The sequence below is a fragment of the Pteropus vampyrus genome, unplaced genomic scaffold, assembly GCF_000151845.1.
Source record: "Pteropus vampyrus isolate Shadow unplaced genomic scaffold, Pvam_2.0 Scaffold71, whole genome shotgun sequence".
Taxonomy (NCBI): Eukaryota; Metazoa; Chordata; class Mammalia; order Chiroptera; family Pteropodidae; genus Pteropus; species Pteropus vampyrus.
In genome coordinates, this window is record NW_011888852.1 from 987785 (window position 1) to 995879 (window position 8095).

The window sequence follows — 8095 nt, forward strand, 5'->3', positions numbered from 1 at the left end:
GATAGGAGCGGTCAGATGAAAATCAGGGGTCTGTGCTATTGCCCGGATATAAATTTTTTTTAAAAAGGGGGGAGTTTGAATTTTATCCCATGCCTAACTCTGGTGGACGCTTGTTTCTGTGTCTTCCCACTTCTTTTCACAAATCTGCTGGGAGCAGCCATGTCCCCAGACCCGTATTACAGTGGGAGAAGATTTAGTTCCTTCTCTCCTCATCCACATTCCTTTTCAACAGCAGTCAACCTAGTAGTGCTATTTCCCCTTTCCTTCATGGACGGACCTCCTTAATTAGGCGAAGCAGTCCTCTGGCCAAGAATTGTGTTGAATTTAGTTTTGCAAACATAGGGCCCAGCATCAAGTGCTTGAAAAAGATTGTTTGAATAAATATATGCAGAAAAAAACCCAGCATTTCAATTCCTCGTCTACCTAAGTCCCGTGTCAAAACATCAGTAGCTTAATACTGATGTGCACAGAGGCACTGGGGTGTCAGCACAGACTGAAGTTTGGGGTAGGGCGTTTACAAGTTGTACGACCTACAAAAAGTGACTTACCCTCTCTAAGGTTTCTGTGCTGGTTAAAAGTTCTATATCTCTTCTTTAAACGGACATAAAAATTGCCATCTTTCTTTAAAAACAGACTTCGTTTTGCTGTGTAATGTTTCACATTTTTTCCAAATTGCAATATCGGAGATAAAAATGTGAGTAGATTTGTGTACTTAAGTGAACCTTGAAAACAACGACACAACAACAGCAATTTCGGAAGACATATAATCACCCCAAATTGTTGCCATCGGAGAGGAAAAATGGAGGCAATTTATTTTTCAGCATGACACTAAGGGTCCATCAAAACGTGTACAAATCTCCTTGAGGAAAAAGGAAGACATATTTAACGCTGTGACCATCGAGTCACCGAATTTGAACGTTTTAGAGAGAATCCAGAATAAATTCAGTGGTTGTCATGAAAATCTATAATAATAAAAATCTATTGCAGTAGCTCTCTATCCATATCTAGGGTAGCTGTTTGCCAAGTGAAGGAAATAGAGTGGCATTATTCCAAGGAGACTTCCTCCCATAATCAAATGTAATAGTGGATAGAGAAAGTATAAAATGCTCGCCTTTGAAACATAACTTTTGAGCTTAGAGGCTTTCATTTCTTATCACATAGGATAGAAACATTTTGAAGCCCGAAGTATTTAAAATCCCATTTGTATTCACAATAGTCAGTTCGTTAAAACTTTTAATAGGTACTTTCATTTCTAAAGAGTAAGATTCATACATGAAGACTATCGCACACTTTGTCAGTATAGTTTGCATAGAGTATTTAAGGAAACAAGCCAGGAGAATCCTTCATGTCAATGGCCTTGAAGTGTGCTCTATTTTTCTCTTGCCTCTGCATGTGCAATTATGGGATGAAACACTGAAATATAAGAAAATCAGGATTAATCTTAGCTTTGGATCTAAGATATGCAAATATAGCGTTGTTTAATGACCTTGCTCAGGGACAACGAGCCAGCTTCCTTCCGATGCCTTAATTAATCCCGATGCTAAATTAAGTGCTTTACATTCACTGAAGTGCAACTGAAAACAATACAGCTTCTCCGAGTGGCCCTGAGGGGGTGACACAGGCAGGCCGAGACTCTATTTTCTGAAATGTTTCAGGCCTCTACATTATTCTATGTATTTTCAATGGCTCAGCTCTCATAAGGTTTCCAGAGTATTCAATAAAATGTTATTTTAGAACATCTTACATTTTAGGCTGGAGTGCACTACAAAATGTTGGTGGCAAAATTTTTCCCTTAGAAGAAAAGATCTAAACCCGCAGGGCCCCTCCCAGTCTGGAGTCCCTTATCTTCCCAGTCTTCCCTGGGCCCCTTCTCCACCTTTCCTAGGCTCCTGAGTAAAGTGAATCCACTGCCTACGTCCTGCTTCCTGGTTTCTAAACTCCTGGCTTCTCTGCCTGGAAATGGCCCCTGCCTTGTCCTATGGAATCCTCTGCAATCTAACTCCAAGGTCGCTTCTCTGTGGAGGCCTCGTGGTCTGTCCTGGACAGGTTTGGCGTCCAAGAGTCGAGTCGAGTTGTTCATTTGTCTCTGTCCCCGTAGAGCCTTGAACATACCTCCATAACGGCGCCTCATATGTTGCCTCTTCATTATTTATAATCACCTTGCCATTACATATTGGAGACAGAAACCGTGTCTTGTTCATCTCTCGATTTCTAGTCCCTTATACAGAATTGGCAGGTTGTAGGTGGTGGAAAAATGTTTCTTTAATTGATTGTAATTTCAAATGAATATCTCTCAAGGTTTTATAAATTTAAATGGTAATAGTATTACCTTTACTACTATCATCCAATATATACCAGCAGTGACTAGGTCTCCGTCACTGTTCAGGGTCTTTACCTGTATTATAGCATTTAATTCTCAAAATACCATGTTAAATGAGGCGCTATGATTTCCTCTAATACAATTCTATCTAGAAATATTTTGAGATGCCATTGAAAAGATATTTGTGAAAGAAACTATAATTGTTATAATTATAGGTAACCTATAATTGTTATAGGTTCTTTGCAATGTAATTATAGGTAACCTATAATTGTTATAGGTTCTTTCACAAATATCACCAATTTATTCACATATGCATATGTAATTATCAACCAAAGAAGTTTCCTCTACCCAAGATTATTATGCCTTAGATCGCTTTTGCTTCATTTATACATCAGGTGGTCATTCTTTAACTTGTGTGAAAATACTTTAAACTATAGATTATTAAATTATTAAATTAAAATAATGACTAAGTTAATTCCTTTATTCATTTGCAAACATGTGTTGAAGACCTGACTGCTTATCGGACACTAAGAACCACAAGAATGATTATGGTTCCTAATCTCCTGAACTTTGCAGTTTAAGCAAGAAATAGCTTCTAGGTGGAGAGGAGAACAGATTTAAAAGAACACACGCAATATGTCTTCGCTTGAAAGTGTGACCATTATGCTTTCTAGTCCCCGCTTGGTCAGATTCAAACATAAAGCTGAAGGAGGAAATCTACACCGTCTCATAGATTCTTCAAGGTTCGTTTTTGGTCTTTATTTGCTTATTTAAAATCATTTCATAGACGTGCAGCCACACTCATTTTCAAGGGCACACTAAAAGCTAGCATAAAAAGGAAGTGCCTTGGAAATGGGTTATCAGCGTGTAAATTTTCTCTTACCGTAAGTTCAGTTCTAGAACTTGTATCCGATTATTCCTGGAAATGAAATATAATTAGCTCAACCCACGGAAGTTTGGGGAATGTTGGCCCAAGATAGCTATGCTTTAAACAACTGAGGCTATTTGTCAAAGTAGAACGATAATTTACTAACATGCCATGTTACGCAATCTACGTTAGCAAGTCAAAATGATTGCCATTACCTGCTCTCTGATTTATCAAAGTAGTTTGAAACGTAATGTCACTTCGGTTTAAACCCTATCACAACTTTTGGCGTAGAGATAGTTTAACGTCTTTGTCCTCCAAACCCTTCCCACTCTGCCCCTCCCTGCCTTCTTCCCCTTTACTCCACTATCCTGTGGCAGGGGACAAACCTCAGAATACCTTTCCCCAAAATATTCATGCCCTCAGTGTCCAGATACTTATAAATTATTTTCCACCAACCTGTTTAGAGGCAGAGGGTGGCCTTTCAGAAGCGAATTCTCTAAGATGACAACGCGTCGGCGGTGCCTGGGGGGCTGGCTGTCCAGTGGTGTGGACAGCGGCCCTAGCCTCAGCCTGAATTTCCTCCACTGTCCTTCGTGAGGTTCTCAGTTGGACGCCAACTTCTTCACGCTCGCTGCTAGAGGTCAAGAATTCCGAGCACTCTTGCCGAAATGGTGGCACAATCTTCCCTGACGAAGACCGTGGAAACCCCGAGGAGCCACCGGGGAAAGAATTCAAGCCCATGGCCATGGCCACAGGCTACTGAGTTTGTGGGGCTGTCTGCCCAGAGCCTGTTTGTAGGCAGGGAGGGGATGCCTGTAGGACAGACTCCATCCGAGAATAATCCAGGCCTGTGAGCAACTCCAGACGACGACGGACTGGAGAAAGGAACAGGAAACAGCACGATGGAGGGGACTCCGACAGGGCCCCAGGCTGGCTGTGCATGTCTGGGCTGAGGGCCTTGAGAAGGCGTAAAGAACCGAGGTGCTGAACACGAGCTCTGGGCCACAGGATGCCCAGCTCTGGGATGTGGGAGTGGGGACTGGACAGGGCAAGGCAGTGACCATCCTGCAGCACCAGCCCTGAGGTGGCCCAGGGACCTGCTGCGTCTGGAGGGGAGCTCGAGAATGCCATGGAGTTGGAAGCACCCGGGGCAGCAGCCACGCTCCACACCTGCAGGCACAGCCTTTTGTCATTGCCTTGCTAGAGGGGACCAGCCTCCTAGCTTTTCCAAAAGGGTTAAAATGTCATGGCTGGAATTATGACAGAACTCTCACAATTACAGGCAATCAACCAAATGCCTTGTTCTGTAACAATTACAATGTTTTCTTTAAGGTAGGAGGAAATGAACACTAAAAAAAAAAAAAAATGAATCTTTGAGTGAATCTCAACAAATGGATTATTTCAGTCCCATCATCATCAGCGTCTCAGACTGGGAAAAACAATGGACCCTGATGGCAAGTTGCTGGTGAGTCGGAAAGAGGACGTGCGTATACTCCTATACATTCTTGATCGTGTATTTGTCACGTGGTCACAGAGCCGGGCAGAGCTCAGGTGTCCTCTAGCAAGGGTCAAGCATCTGGGTCTGCGGAGGCAGGTGAGTATTGTGGGGCACAGGCTGCAGCCAACTGCACCCTCTGTGCCCTGGGCGGTTGGGTGGTGGCAGCCCCGGCTGGGGCCAGTGCCAGGCCAGGGTGCAGGGCCCAGTGGGGTGGAAAATGCCACGGAGCCCTGCAGAGCAGCAGAGGGCAGTTCGGGTGGGAACTCGGTTCTGAGTGAAGGTGGAATAGGCTCTGGGGATTCCCAGGAATACTGGGGAGGGGGAGGGGTATGGCAACCTCTTAAACTCCTGAGCGAGCAGGTGTGTCGGAGCCAGGAGAACTTGGCCTCTGCTTAGATTAGGAGCAATTAAGAGAGAGACGGAGTGGTATTTTTCGCCCCCTCCATATTTCTATGTAGGATCTATGAATTTGTGTCCATATATCTCAAGCAGCATGGTCCACGTGGGGGTTTTCAGAGCTGACTTTCTGACCCTATACGCTTCCTCACAGTGAGAACGCCCCTCCCTGCAGATCGAGAAGAGACCGCCCCCCTCACCAAGACAAACAGGAAGCCCATCCCTCCCTCCCTCCCAGCAGAAAACCCCTCCCCCCATTGTTATGGGACTTGGTTACCATAGCGATGTGACAGAGAAAAATGAGTATCATGAGTGATATTTCAATACAGACAAGGCTTGAGCTGTATCAGTCCTGTGATTCGAGCTTGAGACATCACCTTGCCTGACGCCCATGATGCTGATGATTCGTGCATCAACAGTGAATTCCAAGAGCCTGCAGGTCAGACAGTCCCTGTCTTGGGAGAGAGAGCTGTTAAGTGTCACACTGCAGGTGTGTAAGTGGCATGATACCTGCCTTGCATCATCCCTACTGTAGGAATAGTGTGGTGAACAAGACAGTAGCATAACTTGCCTGGAGTTATGTGCTACTGGGCGGAGTCAGGCAACTAAACAAGAGATGCGATCATTTCAGAGAGTACTAGGTGGTACGAAGAAAATCCAGTGGGATAAAAGGATGGAGTGGACTTGGATTTATCTCCTAGCACTGTCTTTTGGATAGACTCTGGCGAGGCACTGGAGTATGTATGACTGTGGTAGCCTGCAGCCAGGAACACTCTGCCGGTGACGTGCATATTGCTTAATGTAGATAACCACAATCTGTCTTGTTTGTCCTCTTCATTTAGAAGAGCGGTCCCCAACCTTTTCGGCACCAGGGACCGGTGCTCCTGTGAGAATCTAATGCTTGATGATGTGAGGTGGAGCTGAGGTGGTGATGCTGGCGCTGGGGAGCAGCTGAGAATACAGATGAAGCTTCGCTCACTGGCCCACTGCTCACCTTCTGCTGTGCAGCCCGGTTCCTAACAGGACAATGACCAGAGCCAGTCCGGAGCCCGGGAGTTGGGGACCCCTGATTTAGAACATGGACTTGTTATTCTTCTCACATTTGTATGTGAAAGAAAAAGCATGTAGTGGGTGAGAGGAATTAGTGAATCGCTGCATTCTTGCGTGGTTGGATTCATGCATTTGGGAATAGAAAGGAGAGGCCTTGACAAATAATGCAATATCTTTTGCTCCCTTAAAATTAGCAAACTGACATGAGAATAGCTTAGCTTCAAAGAACCACGTCCTTTACTTGACAGATTTCTCAGACAGAGACTACTGTGGTCATTCCAACATTTACACAGAACTACTGACAATGACTATCAATTTTTGTAGCTCTAATTATAGGCTCCTTATAAATATTCCCTATACTACTTACAGCATTCCACGTAATGATCTATAATCTAAGGCTCGGCAAGTTTAGAAAAGTTTCTCAAGTTTACTTATTGTTCATTAATAACGCAAATGGATTACCACTCAGATCACGTTGGAATCTGTCTATTTTTCCTGCCAAAAAAACCATGTGACACCTTTTGCACCTTGGAGCCTCTCCAATATCCTCAAACAATTCCCCTTTCAAGCTTTCTTCTTTCGCCACGGGCAGGAAGGAATTGGTAAATTCTAGTCTATTTGAGTGTATAGAGATTGCAAAAGGATCTCATGCAGTTTAAGACATCTGTAATTGCTCAGTTCTTTCAACTTCCCTCCTGCTAACTGTTTTGCTAAGAATATTTACAAGCTGAATTTGATTTTGCCCTCTCTATTGGACATGTGGAGATACAGAAATTTTACGATAGACCAAATTTAGCGAAAGGAAGAAATTGAAGATGCAAAGTATTTGCGTAATCCACATAAAACTCTGGCTGAAAGTTGCATATGTAGTTGAAGTCTACAGTATATTTATACGCTGGGGAAAAAAGTTGTATATTTCTGAAAACCGGGGGCAAAATTTACAATAGCTGCAGTGTATGACACTGTATGTACAATTTAAAAAATATTATACCATGGTTAGGTGACTAGAAATGAAACATGTGACATCGTTTCTCACATTCTCCTTGATCTAAAATCTTAACACCTTAAGGAAAGACGACAGATCCAAAACTGCATCTAGAATGGTAACAGCTATTTGAGTGTTGTGGCCAACACTCTTCCTCAATTCGCCGAACCACTCTGTGCGGAATGACGAGGTCCATTTGTTCTAAATTGATTTACGATTAGACCTTCTTTCATCCTCCTGGGTTCTCACAATTGACGCTTCGGGATAAAGTGAAATTTTGAAAATTGAAAAAGAGAGCTATTTTGTCAGCCCAGCTCTCTTCATGTAAACTTATCTGGGTTGGGGTGATGTTAACACGGACTCGCACTTGGGGTTTAGCTTAGGACCTGCTTGGGATGAGGACACAAGGCTTTTCGCTTAACACTATAGAACCTCATGACATTACTTCATCATAGTGGGTGGTGGAGGCCAATGGTTTTGTTTAGTCATATTTTTGGGGACCATAAATTCACTTCTCTTCCACAAATTTCTTCCTCTTAATAGAGGAGAAAATTACTTAAAACACAGTCTTACGTGTCTGTCTCTACTAGTGGATTGTGAATTCCCCAAGGGTAGGAACAGCTTATTCCCTTCTATATCTCTGACATCTAGCACAGAGCATCATATGAAACTGACACAATAAATATTTACTGAATTGAATTAATGAAATGGAATAAAACTACGCCAACACATTTAGCGATTTTCCTTCTCTTAATGCTTTTCCATTTCAATTCATGGCAACTCCATCTTTCTAGCCACTCAGACTAAACAGAGAAACAATAAAGGCACATCAGGGCCGTCCGTCATCACAACCCTGGGGGCATTCTCCAACCTTCGCTTTCTCTTACACCTGACATTCAACCTATCAGCAAACCGAATTGCTTCTGCCTTCTGCATATAGCTCGACTTTCTACCTCTTCTTTCATGCTCTCCTGCTGT